Here is a 22,554-nt window from a genome sequence, read left to right as displayed (position 1 = left end):
AAGAGATGAGGGGCTGGGGTGATGCTGGTGGGGACAAGAAAAAACAGGGAGCCAACAGCAAGCAAACAAGGTGGAGCAAGTCCTATTTCCTCCACTATTCTTGCAGCCTCCTCTAGTGCTTTTTACTGGCAGAGTCTAACAGGGAGGCAGCTGGCAAGGTGGACATATGGTTTTCACAGCTCCAGCCTGGGGATCCCAGAGGAAAGTTTAGAAGAGAGGGTTTGGAACTAAGAGGCAATAACATAATAACTGACAAAGGGTAAAGGCCAGAAGATGGACTGAACTCATTGATTGGAAACATGGTTGTAGAGTTCCTACTTGACACCCAGCCTTGTGTGAGGCTAGACTATTTTAATCTTGGGAAAGTTTCAGCTCTGTTTCTAGTAGGGCAGTTGATATCAATTATAATAACATGTGGGAAGTACCATGAAGGAGGTAATCATATGAAGTTTTTGGAGTGGCATTTAAATTATCTATATAGAGTCAGGGAGAACTTTCCATTGGAGGTAATGTTGAGGTTAAAACTGAATTCTGAAAGAAAATAGGCAGATAGGAGACTCTTGAGTGATGCTAGAAACAACTGGAGGCTGAAGAACAAGATTTTAACAAACAGTCAAGGCAAGCATCAGAGAAAGCACAGTTAAGTTCCATCACAGGAATTCTCTTGTGAGAACATGAGTGCCACTGAGTTAGATTTGCTGTAACTGGGCAATGCTGCCATGGCCACAACTATGGTCATTCAATGTTGAACAGGCTCCTCTTGTTTGTATCACTCCCTCAAAAACCCATATTCATAGGAGGGGGCAAGATGGCAGCAGAGACAGGAGTGAAATTTAGTTAGTCCCCTGGAACAACTAATAAACAACCAGGAACAACTAGTAAGCAATTTGGAATAACTGCTAGGGGACAACTGTGAATGTCCACACATCGTACACCAACCTGGATTGGGAGGAATGCCTGAGACCACAACATAAAATCTGTAAGTAAAAACTGTGGACCCATGCTGGGAGCCTTTTCCCCCCATGGCAGGCTGAGCTGCAAAACCTTGCTGTGGTAGAAAGCAGCACTCTCCTAGCAAGCAAATATAGCTCAACTGAGCTCCAACTGGGATTTTAATTGACGAATGTGGACTGCTGAATACAAGCTTCAACCCCCCAACAAGCAGACAGATACTTTTAGTGATGACTGACCTTAAAGAACCAGAAGACCCATCTGTCCCAGAAGGGGATCCCGGAAGACCAGTTGTTACCTCTGGCTGATGAGTGAAACTAGGGGGCCCATGTACTGACTCTAAAAGGGGGCTTTCTGTCCCTTTTTCTCTCTCTCAACCTGAGGGGCTCAGCAGAGAGAGCCTCAGTCATTTTCAGTTCACAGCGCTCTGACCCAGACAGCGGTGGAGATAACAGAGTCGGAGAGACAACAGTTCAAATACAAATGGTAACTCCCTAAGGGCTGTATCTTCCCTAAGAGGAATGAGGTGGGGCCCAGCTTTCCCTTCAGAACCAGACCCCAGAGCCTGGGGGAAAACAGTCAAAATAGAAACTAAAGAGGCCAACCTCCTTACACCAGTTGGGAGTGACAGGCTGACAGGTGCCACCTGGACAGGTTAGGAAAGCACAACAACTAGAGACCTCATGGGAAAGTCAGTCAAACTCTAAGATACACCTGCAGGGAGACTTGAAACTGAATATAACCCCACTCTGAGATCTGAATCCGTTCTGGTCTGGAAAAGTCTTATTGGGGTAACCGAGGAAACCAGATGCCTAGACAACAGAAAACTACAATCTACACTAGGAAAAATAAAGATATGGCCCAGTCAAAGGAAAAAAACTTACACCTCAATCAAGATACAGTTGAGATATTATTTCACTTTAATGAAACAATCTATTACAGATTTTCAAAGAAATATACTAAATCAAATAAAAAAAAAAACCCAATGATTTCAGGGAAGATATGGCAAAAGAGATGAAGGCTATAAAGAAAACACTTGCTAAACATAAGGTAGAATTCAAAAGTTTGAAAAAACAACTGGCAGAATCTATGGAAATGAAAGGCACAACACAAGAGATGAAAAACACAATGGAGACATACAACATCAGATCTCAAAAACCAGAAGAAAACACTCAGGAACTGGAGAACAAGACACCTGAAATCCTACACAAAAAAGAACAGATAGGGAAAAAAATGGAAAAATAAGAGCAACATCTCAGAGAATTGAATGACAACATGAAGCACATGATTGTATGAGTAATGGGTGTCCCAGAAGGAGAAGAGAAGGGAAAAGGGGCAGAAGCATTAATAGAGGAAATAATGAATGAAAATTTCCCATCTCTTATGAAAGACATAGAATTATAGATCCAAGAAGCTCAGTGCACCCCAAAACAGAATAGATCTAAATAGACCTATGCCAAGTTACTTGTAATAAGATTATCAAATGTCCTTGACAAAGAGAGAATACTGAAGGCAGCAAGAGAAAAGCAATCCATCACATACAAAGGAAGCTTGATAAGACAATGTGTGGATTTCTTAGTAGAAACCATGGAAGCAAGAAGGAAGTGGTATGATATATTTTAGGTACTTGTGTTAGTTAGGGTTCTCTAGAGAAACAGAATCAATGAGAGGTGTCTCTGATTATCAAATTGTAAAAGTGACTCACGCAACTGTGGGTATGCACGAGTCCAAATTCTGTAGAGCCGTCAACAAACTGTCAACTCCAAGGAAGATGTCTGATGAACTCTTCAGGAAATGAACCGGCAACTTCGACGAACTCCTCAGGAAATGAACTGGGATCTTTGACGAACGTGTTCGATGAACTCCTCAGGAAACGAACCGGCAACTTCGACGAACTCCTCAGGAAATGCTTCACTGCACAGCCGAAAAAGAAGTGAAGGTCCTCTATCTGTCTTGCTTATAAGTCTTCAACTGATTAATTGGATCAAATCCAGCCAATTGCATTCTCTCGTTGTGGAAGGCATGCCTTTTGATGAGTCATCAGTCACAGCTGCAGTCAATTGACTGATGATCCAATAAACCAGCCTGTTGGTTTATCAACCCGCCTCAAAGTTCCTCACAGCAATTGTTAGGCTAGTGTTTACTTGACCAGACAGCTGGTTCACCTGCCCAAGTTGACACATGAACCTAGCCATCACAGTACTGAAAGAGAAAAACCACCAACCAAGAATCCTATATTTGGCAAAACTGTCCTTCAAATATGAGGGAGAGTTTAAAACATTCCCTGACAAACAGACAATGAGAGAGTTTGTGAACAAGTTACCTGTGCTACAGAAAATACTAAAGGGAGCACTACAAACAGATAGGAAAAGACAGGAGTGAGAGGTTTGGAACACAATTTTGGGTAATGGTAGCACAACAATGTAAGTACACTGAACGAAGATGACTGTGAGTATGGTTGAAAGAGGAAGGTTAGAAACATGTGGGACACCAGAAGGAAAGAGGAAAGATAAAGACTGGGACTGTACAACTCAGTGAAACCTAGAGTGCTCAACAATTGTGATAAAATGTACAAATATGTTTTTACATGAGGGAGAACAAATGAATGACAAGCTTGCAAGGTGTTAAAACTAGGGTGGTATTGGGGAAAAAATACAATCAATGCAAACTGGAGACTATAGTTAACAGAAACATTGTATTATACTTCCTTTAATGTAACAAAGGCAATATACCAAAGCTAAATGCCTATAAGAGGGGGTCCTAAGGGAGAGGTACTGGACTTTTGGCATTGGTGATGTTGTCTGACTCTTTTATTCTACTTTAGGCTAACTCTATTTTTCTGTTTTTTTGCTTTTTAGCTGCCATGCTTTTTTTTCTTTCTTTCTTTTTCTTTTGTCTCTCTACCTTCTTTGACTCTTCCTCCTTCTTTGTGGAAGAAATGGAGATGCCCTTATATAGATAGTGGTGACGGTGGTTGAATGCATAAATATATGACTATACAGAGAACCATCGATTGTTTACTTAGGATGGAAAGTATGGTGGGTGAACAAAACTGTCTTAAAAGAAACAGGTTGATGAAGAAAGCTTGAGGGCACTACATTGAGTGAAATAAATCAGGCACATAAGGACAAATATTGCATGATCTCACTGATATCAACTAATTATAATATGTAAACTCATAGACATGAAAGACAAGTTGCCAGGATATAGAATGAGGCTAAAGAATGGGGAGTGGTTGCTTATTATGAGCAGAATGTCCAACTAGGTTGAACTTAAGTGTTTGGAAATGGATGGAGGTGATGGTAGCACATTACTGTGAGAATAGCTAAGAATGTTGAGTGGTGTGTGAATGCAGTGGAAAGGGGAAGCTTAGAGTCACGTATGTCACCATAAGGAAAGTTGGAGGATAAAAGATGGGAATGTATACAACAGTGAATCTTGTGATGGTCAATGTCTGTGATTAACTGTACAAATATTAGAAATCTCTCTCATGAACTAGAACAAATGTATGTCACTATAACTAAAGTTAATAATAGAGGGGTATATAGGGAAAAATATACCTATTGCAAACTATGTACTACAGTTAGTAATATTTTAACATTCTTTTATCAACAGTAACAAATGTACTATACCAGTACAATGAGTCAATAATGGAGGGGGGTGGTTAGGGGTATGGGAGCATTTGAGTTTTCTTTTTTGTCTTTATTTCTTTTCTGGAGTAATGAAAATGTTCTAAAAACTGAAAAAAAATAATTGTGGTGTTGTATGCACAGCTGTATGATGGTACTGTGGGCAATTGTGCACTTTGGATCTTTGGATAATTGTATGGTATGTGAACAATCTTAATAAAATTAAATTTAAAAAAAATATTTAAATGGGGCATCCAGTTGTGAAACCTAGGTCAGTTTCCCTGTCCTAGGTGCTAGGGGAAAGAAAGAAAGGTATTTGAAACTATCCAACTATCTGTGTGACTTTGAACTCTGGATCCCTCAAAGATTTACATGATGGGAACTTTATTCCCAAATTGGGCAAGCATTTATATATTGGACACAAAATATAACCACTAGAAAAGGTCCTTTTGGCAACCCAGCATTCACATACAATCTTCTTCCATTCTGACAGAAAAAACAAAAACAAAAACAAAAACAAAACCCTGTTAACACAGTGCAATTTCCACTTATAGCAAAAATCCATTTTTACCACCATCCCAAAAGGAAACAACTCTAAAACTCCCCAGTCACTGAATCTCGTGCCAAGGCCAGAATCCTTGAATAATTTCCATTTCGACCCTAATTCTCTGATCAAGTCTTGATAGTCAGTAAACTACAACTGAAATTATAAACTTAGCTATCATCTTTTCCTGACACAGAAGCAGCTAAAAGGAAAAGAAAGGATAAATAGGTTACAGTTATAAACAGATATGTAAATGAAGCATGTTAAGATAATTATATTGGAGCCATATTTTTGCAATGGCCACACAGCTTTACCTAATATACACAACTTTTATGTTTTTCTATTCATTTCTCATTTCCCTTTCCTTCAAACATTGTGGAGTTATTTACCTGATAGGGTGATTCACTCTTCATTACTAGGGGTTCTAAGCTCTTGCTGGTCTTATCTGTATAGAGTCTAAATATGGTCATATGAAAATTCCTCAGGGGACGAGCTGAGTACCCATCCTTCTTGATCTATTATGCATCAGCAACCTTCTTTCCTCTTGATTTTCAGGAACTATTATCCCATTCAAAGCAGTAACCCCCTTTATCCCTACTGTGTCAGTGCCGTGAGACTCTGGATTGGCCAGGTGGCAATGTTTACTTCCATGTAATGATTGCTAAAGTCCCTGGTGGAATATTTCTTCCTTGTGTACTACAAATTTCTAGACCAGTAGTTCTTATAATCTCAGGGGTGGGAATAAAAAACATTGTGAATAGTTGACTGGGTTTAATTCAGAGAGGTGCTATTTCCAACTCTGTTCCTTCGTTTTTGGACCCATGTGTATTAGCTGTGAAAGAAATAGCATCACATATTGGTCAGTGTGCCATAACTGATTCTTCAATAAGCAGTTCCATAGCTGTATAAAACCAATTGCTTAAAAGTGATGAGATATATGATAAGACTAATGAAACCTGAGGGTATTATTCTATTATCTTACTTCTTTCAGGGGAAGTTTAATTACTTAGTTGGAAGAAATTATGAGGGATATTATGATGTTGAATAAAGCATTTAGTTGTGCATGACATTAATGAAGAAGCTGACTTGAGACATGATGGATGGGGAAATCAAATCCAGAATGAGTATCTAACCTAAATTGCAGGAACTCTTCATGAAAAAAAAAAAAAAAAAAAAATAGACAACTACTAACTGATACCCAAATTTATGGAACAATATTGGGGACTTATATTCAGTAGTTTTGGGAAAATATCTTGGCACACTGATAAGGGTAGTTCTGTATTTTGTACTTATAAATAGCCTCCATCTTTTTCATCCTGGCCATTTTGTTCAGTAAGGAAGTTCTGAAGTTCTTGTGGGAGTGAGATGACTGGCAAAATATAAAGTTCTCTTATCCACATATTTATTATGAGCCTGCTCTGCTGGAAGTGTCCTTCAGTTAACATGGAGCATGAATATTCTTTTTGTTCTAAGCCCATTTGAAGATTTCCTCCCATGCTTCTCTTCTCCCCAAATCTTTGTCATTAATCACCCTGTTCAGTTCTGATGAGCCCTTATTATCTAGGTGAACAAAGAGTCACTTACCATAAATTCTGGTAGATGCCTTCATAAGGCAAGGTGGAAAATCTATAAAGCTCTATATGGCATACCTAGCACCAGAAAGAATTGGACTTTCTGTATTCCTATTTTGCTCCATGGGCTCCATAAGTGGCCCCATAGGACATAAAGAAAATCAGAAAATCTCCCCAAGGGTCGAAATGGATTAATGCATGCTCAAAGCCGGTATCTAATAAGCTTCTTCCAAAGAATTGTGCATTTCTTTTTCCCCAGGGATCCCTTACCCTGATAAGTGGCTACAGATACCTTCAGGAAGTGGTATAAGGAAGTTTCTTAGTCCATTTTTCAGTGTCAGTGGACTATCGTGGGAGTTAATATTCAGGACACTTACATATTCTTTCCCTACCCATTCCCTAATTTTCATCTGAGAGGAAGACAACCTCTAAATTCAACTGATAGTCTAATTTTGCTATCTCTAAGACCACATTTTGGTTTTTGCCTAACTCAGTCCCTGCAGCAACAAAAGATAAGCGATTCTTTTATCTTGAACTTAGAAACTCCCTGGATTTCAGTCTGTGCTGTGAGCTGAGAATTCAAGGATTTTAACTTGTCATTCCCTTTCTTTAAGCTACCCATTGATATTGAAGCAGCTGTCCCTTCTTTAAGACCATACATTCCTCAAGCACATCCTACTATTTAGTTATAGGGGCAACTTGATTCCCAAAAGTCATGGCTGCCACGAGCACTTGGTGGCAGGTGACCACAGGCAGTGGTTTGATTAGCTTTTTCACTACTGCTGAATTCCCATCTTGGCATTTAAACAAGATTTTGACTAGCTTCTGACCCAGTGACGCCAGATAAACAAGTGACAGTCCCTACATTCCCCTGCAGGTATATGTTGCACCCCATTCCCTGGAACAAATTCCTCTCTCAGTTAGGGGTCTTGGTTGTGAGGAGCAAAAACAACACCTCTAGCTAATAAAAGTAGAAAATACATTTGTTGAAAGAATGTTTGAGAGCTCAAAGGATTAGCTGGCAGGATAGAGAAACCGCTAGGAAAATGGGCAGAAAACAACAGGAGGTTTGTAGAGGGAAGGAAAGCCAAGATCATGCTGAAGAGATGTTCTTGTTTGGATGCCCACAGGTACCACCGATGCCCAGCTTTGCTATTGGTACTGCCACAGCAGAAAATGATAGATGGTGGATCCAAAGAACATTAATCTAAACACAGATCTCTGATAAGCTTGAAAAAGTGTACAAAATATAGAGAAAAGAAAACAGAGTTCATCTCTGTGGGTGACACCACAGAGGATGTAAAAGATGCATTCATTTTTTGAGATTTAAGTGTGGGGGTGGGGGGTATTAAGAGGCATTTGATTAATGTACTATCTTCATCCAGTGTATTCTATTATGGCCAGTTCTCAGTTGTATGACCTTGGGAGAGTCTCTTATCCCTCCTATGACAGCTTCATAACCTCTACAAAGTAAATAATAACAACTCCTTCTTGGGGATGCTGTGGGGGGAAAAATGAGTTAACACATCAAAGCATTTATAGTAGTGCCCAGTACATAGTATGCATTTTTGAAGTGTTAGTTAAGTATTAGTATTAGCAGAAGTGTTGAGGTAAGAGCAATATTAGAGTCACTTCAAGTTTGAAGAAATAAATACAAATACATAAATACGAAGAGAATAGAACATATGGGCCATTGTTACTGTAATTAATTTAAAAATTGCCTTGGGAGCAACTTGGTCAATTAGGTCCTCCCTCTTAAAATTTTATTCTAATCATAATAATTGAAAGGAGATTTTTTTCAGACTCATGTAACTGTCTTAACAGTTAAGTTTCCTTATAAAATAGTTAATATGCTGGGAATAGAAAGACAATTTGGTAAAGGATATGTGGCAGGAGCAGAACCAACATTAGAGAGGATGAGAAAAATATTAGCAGCACTCTCATTAAAGTGGGAAACAAGAAAAGAGTCCAGCTATTATTAGTGCTTGAGTTCCTAGCTAACCTAATTGCACAAAATAATAAACACATAAAATATTGGAATGCTAGAAAAAAAAATCACTCTTGAAAAAGACACGATTGTCTATCTCAAAAAATCCAAGAGAATTAATGAAACAAAGAAAAGATTAGACCTAATAAAAGAGTTCTAAAAAGTTATTGAACGCTGTATCAAGAAAGAAAAATTTGTTGCTAAAATTGAAGCTATTACTATTAGAAAAATATAATGAAAATATATAATAAAATATAATGGAAATTTAAAAAAATATTTGATTCAGAGTAGCAACAAAACCTATAAGATTCCTATGGGTTAATTGACATGGATGTGTAACACCTAAGTGAAGGAAAAAAATAAGAATTTCCTGATGACATAAATTATATGGAGAACATTATTTTTCTGCTGGTCAGCTACGATATCATAACCAATCTTAATTCCCCTTCAAATAAGTTAATAAGTTCAAAATATTTCCAAGTCAAATCCAAAAAAAAAAAAAAGGGATTTTTAATTGTACTTGATAAACTGAGTCTAAGTTTTTGTTTGCTTGAATTAAAAAAAAAAACTTTTTTTATGTTTTTGCTTTTTTGAAGGGAGTTTCTCAAATAAAGGTACTATTGGAATTTTGTTTCAGATCATCTCTGTCTTATTTCATCTATTGGAATACATTTAATATCTCTGGACTTTACTTAGTAAATGCTAGTGACAGGCCCTCACCATTGTGACACCCTAAAATACTCCACCCCTTTCAAATGTTGCCTAAGGATATGGAATGCTGTAAGACTGAGGACTAGCGGTCACAAAAAATAAAATTAAACTATATAGTCAAATGATAAAAACACAGTATTGCTAACACAGGAATAAATAAATAGACCTTATAGAAAAATAGGTCAGTAAAAAAGCATAAGGAGTCCTATAAAGAGAGAGAGAGAAAGAGAGAGAGAGAGAGAGGGAGATTTTTTGTTTATAATAAGAATAATATTTTAAATCAATAAGGAAAAGACAGACTATCCATGTATCAGGAATAAAAATAAGGTAGATCTCTACCTCATACTGTATACAGATACACACAAAATATCCAGATGGGTTAAAGTATTAAAATAAAATAAAATAAAATAAATAAATTCCTGGGAGAAACTATGAACCCTAATATGGTCAAGGATAATGGCTTCCCTAGGTAGAAACAAAAATCAGAAACAAAGACAGACTTGTCTACAAAAACTTTTAAACTTCTGTATGATAGACACCAAAAAATATTAAAAGAAAGGTGGCATGCCGAGAAAGAAGATATAATTGACAACAAATGATTAATAATATGGACAGCAGCAATGTAAAATGCTCTTGTGTCCTATGCAATGATAAGAAGGGAAGATAAAAAAGAGAAGTCTTTAGAAAAAATAAGTAGAAACAGACTACCCAAAGAAAAAAGTTTAGTATCAGTTTGGCATTTTGAAAAAACAAAAACAAATATGCACAAAGCCTGCTGGAATGTAGCTTGAGATAAGTTGAAAATAAATTAATTTGGCCTTAAATGACATCTTTACAACATTAAATCTTCCAACTCAATGTATCATTTTACTGAAAAATGATTTTCAGACATTAAAATCAACAATCTACTTCAGTTGAAGGAGCCAATTGTGATGGTTGAAAATGGCCCTTCAGTATTGGAAAAGAGGGAAAGAAAGAAAGGGAGGAAGAGGGGGAGGGGGAAAAGGGGAGAGAGAGAAAGGGAGAGAGGGAGACGGAGGGAGGGAGGAAGGAGGGAAGAAAGGAGAGAAGGAAGGAAGGAAGGAAGGAAGGAAAGAAGGGAGAGAAAAAAGAAAAGAAAAAAGGAAGGGGTGGGGGAGGGGGAGGAAGGGATGAAGCAAGGAAGAAAAGAAAGAAAGAAAAAATAAACAAGCCATATTCTGATGAAATATGTGAATTTCAGGTATTAAAAATTACTAATATTGGGAGGTAGAAGTTGAGGGAATTTTGGTGGACAAAATATTAGTTATTGGGAAGGAACAAAAATTAAATTTATATCCTTTAGAGCATTAAATGTCAGAAGAAAAATGAGCCTCTGAAATATAGTAAAAGTCTGTGAATTAAAAATTCTATAACTAGAAAGATGGCGGCATAGAGAAGAGTGGAAGCTAAGTAGTCCCCCTGGAACAACTACAAAAAACCAGAAACAACTAGTAAATAATCCAGAATAACTGCAGGGGGACAAACGAGACCATCCACTCATCATACACCAACCTGAATTGGGAGGAATGCCCGAGAACACAGCATAAAATCTGTAAGTAAAACCTGCGGAACCAAGTCGTGGGACCCCCTCCCCCATAGCCCAAGCTGCAAAGCCTCGTGGTGCCAGAGAGAAGCTCTCTCCCAGCAAGTGAATATAGCTCTGCTGAGCTCCAACTGGGGTTTTAAGTAGCGAGTGTGAACTGCTCACTACAGGTACGCATCCCCAAAAAACAGACAGAGGCTTTGGGTGACAAATGACCTGGGAGAGCTGGAGGGTCACCTTGGACTGGGTCTGAAGGGGACTATCTGTTTCTTTTTTGGCTCAGTGGAGAAAGCCCCAGTCATTTTCAGTTTCTAGGGCTGTGAAGCGGAGAAGGGTGGAGACAGCACAAGCAGAGAGAGAGACCATTGAAATGCTAATGACCTCCACCTGGGATCTCTGTCTTCTCTAGGAGGAAAGGGGTGGGGCCCTTTCCATTCAGAACCAGACCCCAGAGCCTGGGGGAACACAGCCATACCTCCTCACACCAGTCAAGAATTATAGGCTAACAGGCATCACCTGCTGGGCAGAAAAGCACAGTGACCCAAGTCATCAAAGGGTGGAGCAATTTTCTAAGACACACCCACAGGGAAACCAGATACTGAATATTTCTTCCCTCTGGGACCTGAGCCTGTTCTGGTCTGGGAAAACCTGATTTGGATAACCAAGGAAACCATGCCTAGACGACAGAAAATTACAACCTACACTAAGAAAAACAAAGTTATGGCCCAGTCAAAGGAACAAACGCACACTTCAACTGAGATACAGGAATTTAAACAACTAATGCTAAATCAAATAAAAAAGTTTAGAGAAGATATTGCAAAAGAGATAGAGGCTGTAAAGGAAAGCACTGGGCATGTATATGGCAGAAATCAAAAGTTCAAAAAAACAACTAGTAGAATCTATGGAAATGAAAGGCACAACACAAGAGATGAAAGACACAGTGGAAACACACAACAGCAGATCTCAAGAGGCAGAAGAAAACACTCAGGAACTGGAGAACAAAACTCCTGAAAGCCTACATGCAAAGAAGCAGATGGAGAAAAGAATGAAAAAAATATGAGCAACGTCTCCGGAAACTCAAGGATGAAACAAAGTACAATAATGTACATATCATTGGTGTCCCAGAAGGAGAAGAGAAGGGAAAGGGGGCAGAAGCAATAATAGAGGAAATAATTAATGAAAATTTCCCATCTCTTATGAAAGACATAAAATTACAGATCCAAGAAGCGCAGCGTACTCCCAACAGAAGAGATCTGAATAGACCTACGCCAAGACACTTAATAATCAGATTATCAAATGTCAAAGACAAAGAGAGAATCCTGAAAGCAGCAAGAGAAAAGCGATCCATTACATACAAAGGAAGCTTAATAAGACTATGTGCGGATCTCTCAGCAGAAACCATGGAGGCAAGAAGGAAGTGGTGTGATATATTTAAGATACTGAAAGAGAAAAACCGCCAACCAAGAATCCTGTATCCAGCAAAGCTGTCCTTTGAATATGAGGGAGAGCTCAAAGTATTTTCTGACAAACAGACAATGAGAGACTTTGTGAACAAGACACCTGTCCTATAGGAAATACTAAAGGAAGCACTACATGGTGATAGAAGACAGGAGTGCGTGGTTTGGAACACAATTTGGGGAGATGGTAGCACAATAATATAAGTACTCTGGAACAAAGGTAACTATGAATATGGTTGAGAGAGGAAGGTGGGGAGCATGTGAGACACCACAAGAAAGGAGGAAAGATAAAGACTGGGACTGTGTAACTTGGTGAAATCTAGAGTATTCAACAATTGTGATAAAATGTACAAATATGTTCTTTTATGAGGGAGAACAAGCAAATGTCAACCTTGCAAGGTGTTAAAAATGGGGAGGCACTGGGGGAGGGATGCAATCAGCATAAACTAGAGACTGTAACTAAAAAAAAAAAAAAAAAAAATAGTGTAAAGGGGGGCCTGAAAGTTGCATCCCCCTACCCCATAATGTCAACACCCCTTTTCAACATGAAGAAATTAGAATGGTCATTACTCAAATATCCTTGACGATTGAGAAAATGATCAAATGTGAGGGAGGAGCTGTAACAGAGAAGAAAGGATTTAACAAATGATTATGACTAATGAATCATTATACAGATTTTTTAGTCTCTAAGGTATTAGAATAGCTAGAAGGAAATGACAGAAAGTGTGGAAATGAAACCCATACCATACTTTGAAATTTGCTCCATAACTATTTGTTAAATTGTACCTTGAAAGTTATTACTTTTCTGCATATATGTTATATTTCACAATAAAAATGTTAAAAAAAATTCTATAACTAATCAAACTGTTTTTCTTATGTGAAAACAGAAGAATGATACTTTCAAAAAGGCAAAATTCTGAATGTATGCTATTTTTATATCTCTCCCCCTTCACCCTTCCAAATAAACCCTAAGATGTATGTTAGCTGTGACTAGAAGAATAAAATTGACTTTAGAAAATGGTTTAATAGTACTGCTTAAGCATTAAAAGGTATGCTAATTACATTATGAAATCAAAATATTGTAATTACATACATTATACATTTTTAAATTCTTAAAAAGAAACCCAAAATGTAAATAATAATAACATAATAAGCTGGTTTATGAACTAAGAAGTGTTGAGTGATGATTTGGGAGATCGTGAAAACTTACCAATTAATTTTCTTAAATAAAAGATCTCAATAGATTATTTCTCATTTACCAGGCAGAGCACTACAGAATCCTTAGATGTAATCCATGGGCAAAGGACGAGAAAGGAAACAGAGAAGGAACAGAGACGCAGTTGGCGAGAACACATCTTCAGAACCAAGAAAAGTGAAGTTTAAAACAGAGGATGGGTTTAGCAGTGTCCAAAAGGTGTGAGATCAAATAAGAACCCTGACTGAAAATTGTACACTGGTTAAATGTCATTAGTGACCTTACCAGTGTAAAAGCAGATGATAGATTGTAGTTTCTGGGGAGAAAAGAAAAAATTGATAGCACTTTCAAAAACTTTCATTACAATGGGGAATAGAAAGAATGCCAAATAAAAGGAACTTAAGTTTCAGTGGTTTAGTTTTGTTGTTTTAAAAGTGGAACAAATAGAATTTCTACCTCTGTGTTAAACCCTGGGACTAGGCTGTACCTATGTAAAACAATAGTAAAAACAAGCAATGATAACTTAGCCATGGGCTCTGGAAGATATGGCTGAATCAACTAAAATAGCTCACTTATTAAGGCGAACAATTTGCTCCAGACTTGTTTGAATCTTATCTTGCTGTGCTTACCAACACAAATCTATCATGTAATAAACTCTGCCCAGTTCTAGCCAGTTTTATACCTTGAAAACCACTGCAAAATCACTCAGTCTAGGCCCCCAAACTCTATAAATACCTACCATAGCTCTCTTCTTATGGGACCCTATTAAGATTCTGTCAAATTTTGTCAAGGTGGTATTCTCTTACTGCAATAAATTTAATAAATGGAGCATGACTTGATCAACAGGTTTTTCTAGAGATTGTTTAAGAAGTTGACAGATGAGAGTTTGTTAAATCTAAGAGTTGCTTAATGTGTTTAAATGTTGGCAGGAAGAGTCAGAAACATGGTAGATGCAGACAGAGGAGGGGTAAGTCACAGGAATGCGGGAGACACCTAGAGGTCAGATGGTAGAGTTGGCCTCAGGTTGGAAAAGAAAACATTGGAACAGGAAAGATGAAGCAAAGACTTAAGCAGACACACCTGGGTAAGATAGAGACCCTCAATCAGAAACATTTGTTTGGTTTTTATTTTTATTTTTGGGGGATTGTCAAGATGACAGCTGTTTCTCTGTGATCCAAGTCAGGGCACCACTGCTGCCACATCCGTGAATCTGATGGAACATGGAGTCCAGCTCTTGTCAACACTCACTCCTGCCAGTGCCCCTTTTCTATCTGCACTGCCCCAGACAGATGGCATTGACTTTCCTTCCTTTTCCCTTCTGTTTTGACATAATCAGATTTACTTCCAGAATGTTAATTACAAAGGAGTCTTAGAAATGTGCTTTTTGCTACAAATAGAAGGAAAACAGACTAAAGGTGGGTGGAGAGACCCAAACCATGTATTGAGCAAAGCAGATGCCTTAATATAGAATCCTCCTTGCCTTAGTTATTTGAACCCCTATTGTTGATGGCATTACAAGTTATTTAGGCTTTTGCATCAATAACCATAAGTGAAACCAAGCTATAATTTCCTTTTATTGTACTCTGTCAGCTTTGGGTATCACTGTTATGATGGTTTCATCAACATAATATGAAAGTGTTCCATTTTTTCTATGTTCTGGACTATATTAAAGAATATGAGAATTATCTGTTTCTTAAAGGTTTCATAGAATTTTCCATGAAATAAATTGGGCCTAGTGCTATTTTACCAGGTAGCTCTTCACAATTCTTTAAATTCATTTTATTACAAATGGTCCAAGTATAAATATTTAACTATTCTGGGCATAGTTATAGTCATTTATATTTTTTTAAAAAAATAAACTATTTTTATCAGGTTTTATGATATATTTCCCTAGATTTGGTCAGTTATATTATTTCTTTATTGTTGATATTATTTCTTTATTTATGTGCTCTTTCCCACAAAATTTACCATATTGGTTTTATTCTTAGTCATCATTACATGGTTTCAATGTTCACATGACAACCCTCTCATCTTAGTTTCAGTACTCACTTCTTATTTAGATGAAATGCATTCTTTAATAGCTTCATCAATAATGGTCTGGGGAAACCATATTTTCTGAATTCTTATATGTTCAAAATAATTTGTTTTCTGTATACCGAAGAATGGTTTGGCTGGGTATAGAGGACTTAGGGAACGTTTCTCTCCTAAGGTCATTTTAGGCATTGTTATACATAGATTAGGCATTAATCATAGCTGGTAAGAGGTTTGGGGCCAATTTCAATTTTCTTCGGACCAGTTCCATGAGAACTGAGACTTTCATCTCTCTTGTTCACTATTCTTTCACAGAAACTAGAACTGTGCCTAAAACAGAGTCAGCATTCAATAACCATTTGCTGACTAATTGGGTAACAGACTTTAATTTTTGCTTGAATAACTGAAGGACTTTGTCTTTGCGGTCCATTAATTCCACTAGAACATAATTCTAGGTGAGTTTTCTGGGGTTATGCTGTTTCTTTTCAATTTGAGCATGTGGGTCTTCTTTTTTCATGAAACGTTATTTATTAGCATTGTAGACCTCCTTTTTCTATCTTACCTAGTCATTACATCCTTGCAAATCTTTTCAATCTTGTTCATTTCCATTTATTTTGTTTACTTTTATCAAACATGTCTTTCAGGTGACCATTTTTTGATCTGCTTCTGGTGAAACTTTCTAGTGAGACATTTCTTTAATGATTTTTCTCTTTCATTTTTTTTCTAAACTCTACCAGATTATGTCTCATCTACTTCTATTGTCTTACAATTTATACCTCACATCTTATTGCATTTGTACTATAAGACAAAAGAGAGTGGGTAAGTGAAGTCAGGAGATGAGCTTGGGGCTTGTCTGCAGCTTTTGAGTTTTTAGGCTTAGGACATTTATTCTGAAAACAATAGAAAAGCTCCAGTATTGACTTGTAAAATGAGGACTCTGTTTAACCAGGCCTTCTATGTTATCAAAGTATCCACTACAATCTTATAGATTCTTTTTTATTTTCTGAACACAACTGAAAACCTTAAGAGGATAATTTAAGACCATTTGGTATTTTCAGAATGAAAATCTTTACTAGCATATCATGCTTTTATAAATTCATAATCATTAACCAATTTAGTTTCCCTATGTACTTTAGTTAAAATTGTTTATATTCATGATAAAAATACACATCCAAATGATGCATATTATAAGTACACATTCATGTCTATTGAACAACTCAAAAAATCAATGAGAAGAGCATCATTTCTTGAAGTGTGTAGGGTGTTCACTCTAAATTTTTTTTTGCCTTTAAATAAAAAGATTTCTTTTTGTTAATTCCCCCCAACCTATTCAGAGTTTCCTGGTATTTCTATTATGGAAATTAGACCAAGGGAAAACTGTTAAGAAGTATTTCTTTTTACTCTTCTGGGATAACTGTCCTGGATAGAACAGCATCATGTTAACTCCTTTTTGTTTTTTATAGGAGTTCTATTTGATTATGTCAGTATTCCAGAATTCACAATACCCATGTATCCAACAGCCCTCTCAATATCTCCATTTAAATGTCCTAAAGGCAGGTCTGCATTGCATAGCTTCAGTGACACAATTCCAAAACAATTCAAAAATAATTCAAAAACTGAACTTATGATTTATCTTCCATAAGCCTGGTTGTCCTTCAACATGTTTTTCTTAGTGAACGGCACCACTGAAGTCACTGGCATCTCTCCTTGCTATGCGATCCATATCCACTTCAGAATAGTCTTCTCTCCTTCATGTCTGATCTTCAGTCTTCAGTCACTATGTTCTGATTTTTTAAACCATTTATTTCATTAACTTCATTTGCACTGAAAATAACCTCGTTTATTCCACAGTCATCTTCCATCTGGACTATACACCAAGTTGTTATAACATCAAGTTGTTAGTGCTTTCAAAAAAGTTGTTTTTCAGCCCAGGGAAAACACATAGAAGTGAATGAAAGCTGTATTCAACTTAGTTTTCAGAACTGTGTAACATACTGCTTTCACAGAGTTCCAAGTTAGTGCTTTCAAAAAAGTTGGACAAGTTGGTATACCAACTTGTATACCAAGTTGTATTAGTTAGGGTTCTCCTTCGAAACAGAATCAATGAGAGGGAGGCGGGGCAAGATGGCGGACTGGTGAGCTGTATGTTTTAGTTACTCCTCCAGGAAAGTAGGTAGAAAGCCAGGAAATGCGTGGACTGGACACCACAGAGCAATCTGACTTTGGGCATACTTCATACAACACTCATGAAAATGTGGAACTGCTGAGATCAGTGAAATCTGTAAGTTTTTGTGGCCAGGGGACCTGCAACCCTCCCTGCCAGGCTCAGTCATGTGGGAGGAGGGGCTGTCAGCTCCGGGAAGGAGAAGGAGAAGGGAGAACTGCAGTGGCAGCCCTTATCGGAAACTCATTCTACTGATCCAAACTCCAACCATAGATAGACTGAGACCAGACACCAGAGAATCTGAGAGCAGCCAGCCCAGCAGAGAGGAGACAGGCATAGAAAAAAACAACACGAAAAACTCCAAAATAAAAGCAGAGGATTTTTGGAGTTCTGGTGAACATAGAAAGGGGAAGGGCAGAGCTCAGGCCCTGAGGCTCATATGCAAATCCCGAAGAAAAGCTGATCTCTCTGCCCTGTGGACCTTTCCTTAATGGCCCTAATTGCTTTGTCTCATAGCATTTCAATAACCCATTAGATCTCTCAGGAGGGCCCTTTTTTTTTTTTTTAATCCTTTTTTCTTTTTCTAAAACAATTACTCTAAGAAGCCCAATACAGAAAGCTTCAAAGACTTGCAATTTGGGCAGGTCAAGACAAGAGCAGAACTAAAAGAGCACTGAGACAAAAGGCAATAATCCAGTGGCTGAGAAAATTCACTAAACACCACAACTTCCCAAGAAAAGGGGGGTGTACGCTCACAGCCACCATCCTGGTGGACAGGAAACACTCCTGCCCATCGCCAGCCCCATAGCCCAGAGCTGCTCCAGACAACCCAGTGTAACGGAAGCGCTTCAAATAACAGGCACACACCACAAAACTGGGCGTGGACATTAGCCTTCCCTGCAACCTCAGCTGATTGTCCCAGAGTTGGGAAGGTGGAGCAGTGTGAATTAACAAAGCCCCATTCAGCCATCATTTCAGCAGACTGGGAGCCTCCCTACACAGCCCAGCAGCCCAGAACTGCCCTGGGGGGATGGCACTCACCTGTGACATAGCACAGTCATCCCTCAACAGAGGACCCGGGTTGCACAGCCTGGAAGAGGGGCCCACTTGCAAGTCTCAGGAGCCATACGCCAATAGCAAGGACTTGTGGGTCAGTGGCAGAGACAAACTGTGGCAGGACTGAACTGAAGGATTAGACTATTGCAGCAGCTTTAAAACTCTAGGATCACCAGGGAGATTTGATTGTTAGAGCCACCCCCCCTCCCTGAATGCCCAGAAACACGCCCCATACACAGGGCAGGCAACACCAACTACACACGCAAGCTTGGTACAGCAATTGGACCCCAAAAGACTCACTCCCCCACTCAACAAAAAGGCTAAGCAGGGGAGAACTGGCTTGTAGAGAACAGGTGGCTCGTGGACGCCACCTGCTGGTTAGTTAGAGAAAGTGTACTCCACGATGCTGTAGATCTGATAAATTAGAGATAAGGACTTCAATTTGTCTACAAATCCTAACAGAACCCTATCAAGTTCAGCAAATGCCAAGAGGCCAAAAGCAACAGAAAATTATAAAGCATATGAAAAAACCAGACGATATGGATAACCCAAGCCCAAGCACCCAAATCAAAAGATCAGAAGAGACACAGCACCTAGAGCAGCTACTCAAAGAACTAAAGATGAACAATGAGACCATAGTACGGGAGACAAAGGAAATCAAGAAGACCCTAAAAGAGCATAAAGAAGACATTGCAAGACTAAATAAAAAAATGGATGATCTTATGGAAATTAAAGAAACTGTTGACCAAATTAAAAAGATTCTGGACACTCATAGTACAAGACTAGAGGAAGTTGAACAACGAATCAGTGACCTGGAAGATGACAGAATGGAAAATGAAAGCATAAAGGAAAGAATGGGGAAAAAAATTGAAAAAATCGAAATGGACCTCAGGGATATGATAGATAATATGAAACATTCGAATATAAGACTCATTGGTGTTCCAGAAGGGGAAGAAAAGGGTAAAGGTCTAGGAAGAGTATTCAAAGAAATTGTTGGGGAAAACTTCCCAAATCTTCTAAACAACATAAATACACAAATCATAAACGCTCAGCGAACTCCAAATAGAATAAATCCAAATAAACCCACTCCGAGACATATTCTGATCACACTGTCAAACACAGAAGAGAAGGAGCAAGTTCTGAAAGCAGCAAGAGAAAAGCAATTCACCACATACAAAGGAAACAGCATAAGACTAAGTAGTGACTACTCAGCAGCCACCATGGAGGTGAGAAGGCAGTGGCACGATATATTTAAAATTCTGAGTGAGAAAAATTTCCGTCCAAGAATACTTTATCCAGCAAAGCTCTCCTTCAAATTTGCGGGAGAGCTTAAATTTTTCACAGACAAACAAATGCTGAGAGAATTTGTTACAAGAGACCTGCCCTACTGGAGATACTAAAGGGAGCCCTATAGACAGAGAAACAAACAAAGGACAGAGAGACTTGGAGAAAGTTTCAGTACTAAAGAGATTCGGTATGGGTACAATAAAGGATATTAATAGACAGAGGGGAAAAATATGACAAACATAAACCAAAGGATAAGATGGCTGACTCAAGAAATGCCTTCATGGTTATAACGTTGAATGTAAATGGATTAAACTCCCCAATTAAAAGATATAGATTCGCAGAATGGATCAAAAAAAATGAACCATCAATATGTTGCATACAAGAGACTCATCTTAGACCCAGGGACACAAAGAAACTGAAAGTGAAAGGATGGAAAAAAATATTTCATGCAAGCTACAGCCAAAAGAAAGCAGGTGTAGCAATATTAATCTCAGATAAAATAGACTTTAAATGCAGGGATGTTTTGAGAGACAAAGAAGGCCACTACATACTAATAAAAGGGGCAATTCAACAAGAAGAAATAACAATCGTTAATGTCTATGCACCCAATCAAGGTGCCACAAAATACATGAGAGAAACACTGGCAAAACTAAAGGAAGCAATTGATGTTTCCACAATAATTGTGGGAGACTTCAACACATCACTCTCTCCTATAGATAGATCAACCAGACAGAAGACCAATAAGGAAATTGAAAACCTAAACAATCTGATAAATGAATTAGATTTAACAGACATATACAGGACATTACATCCCAAATCACCAGGATACACGTACTTTTCTAGTGCTCATGGAACTTTCTCCAGAATAGATCATATGCTGGGACATAAAACAAGCCTCAATAAATTTAAAAAGATTGAAATTATTCAAAGCACATTCTCTGACCACAATGGAATAGAATTAGAAGTCAATAACCATCAGAGACTTAGAAAATTCACAAATATCTGGAGGTTAAACAACACACTCCTAAACAATCAGTGGGTTAAAGAAGAAATAGCAAGAGAAATTTCTAAATATATAGGACGAATGAAAATGAGAACACAACATACCAAAACCTATGGGATGCAGCAAAAGCAGTGCTGAGGGGGAAATTTATAGCACTAAACACATATGTTAAAAAGGAAGAAAGAGCCAAAATCAAAGAACTAATGGATCAACTGAAGAAGCTAGAAAATGAACAGCAAACCAATCCTAAACCAAGTAGAAGAAAAGAAATAATAAGGATTAAAGCAGAAATAAACGACATAGAGAACAAAAACACAATAGAGAGGATAAATATCACCAAAAGTTGGTTCTTTGAGAAGATCAACAAGATTGACAAGCCCCTAGCTAGACTGACAAAATCAAAAAGAGAGAAGACCCATTTAAACAAAATAATGAATGAAAAAGGTGACATAACTGCAGATCCTGAAGAAATTAAAAAAATTATAAGAGGATACTATGAACAACTGTATGGCAACAAACTGGACAATGTAGAAGAAATGGAAAATTTCCTGGAAACATATGAACAACCTAGACTGACCAGAGAAGAAATAGAAGACCTCAACCAACCCATCACAAGCAAAGAGATCCAATCAGTCATCAAAAATCTTCTCACAAATAAATGCCCAGGGCCAGATGGCTTCACAGGGGAATTCTACCAAACTTTCCAGAAAGAACTGACACCAATCTTACTCAAACTCTTTCAAAACATTGAAGAAAAGGGAACACTACCTAACTCATTTTATGTAGCTAACATCAATCTAATACCAAAACCAGGCAAAGATGCTACAAAAAAGGAAAACTACCGGCCAATCTCCCTAATGAATATAGATGTAAAAATCCTCAACAAAATACTTGCAAATCGAATCCAAAGACACATTAAAAAAATCATACACCATGACCAAGTGGGGTTCATTCCAGGCATGCAAGGATGGTTCAACATAAGAAAATCAATCAATGTATTACAACACATTAACAAGTCAAAAGGGAAAAATCAATTGATCATCTCAATAGATGCTGAAAAAGCATTTGACAAAATCCAACATCCATTTTTGATAAAAACACTTCAGAAGGTAGGAATTGAAGGAAACTTCCTCAACATGATAAAGAGCATAAATGAAAAACCCACAGCCAGCATAGTACTCAATGGTGAGAGACTGACAGCCTTCCCTCTAAGATCAGGAACAAGACAAGGATGCCCACTGTCACCACTGTTATTCAACATTGTGCTGGAAGTGCTAGCCAGGGCAATCCAGCAAGACAAAGAAATAAAAGGCATCCAAATTGGAAAAGAAGAAGTAAAACTGTCATTGTTTGCAGATGATATGATCTTATATCTAGAAAACCCTGAGAAATCGACAATACAGC

The sequence above is a fragment of the Choloepus didactylus genome, chromosome 7 (genome assembly GCF_015220235.1).
Source record: "Choloepus didactylus isolate mChoDid1 chromosome 7, mChoDid1.pri, whole genome shotgun sequence".
NCBI lineage: Eukaryota > Metazoa > Chordata > Mammalia > Pilosa > Megalonychidae > Choloepus > Choloepus didactylus.
Note: the sequence above shows the minus strand (reverse complement) of the source record.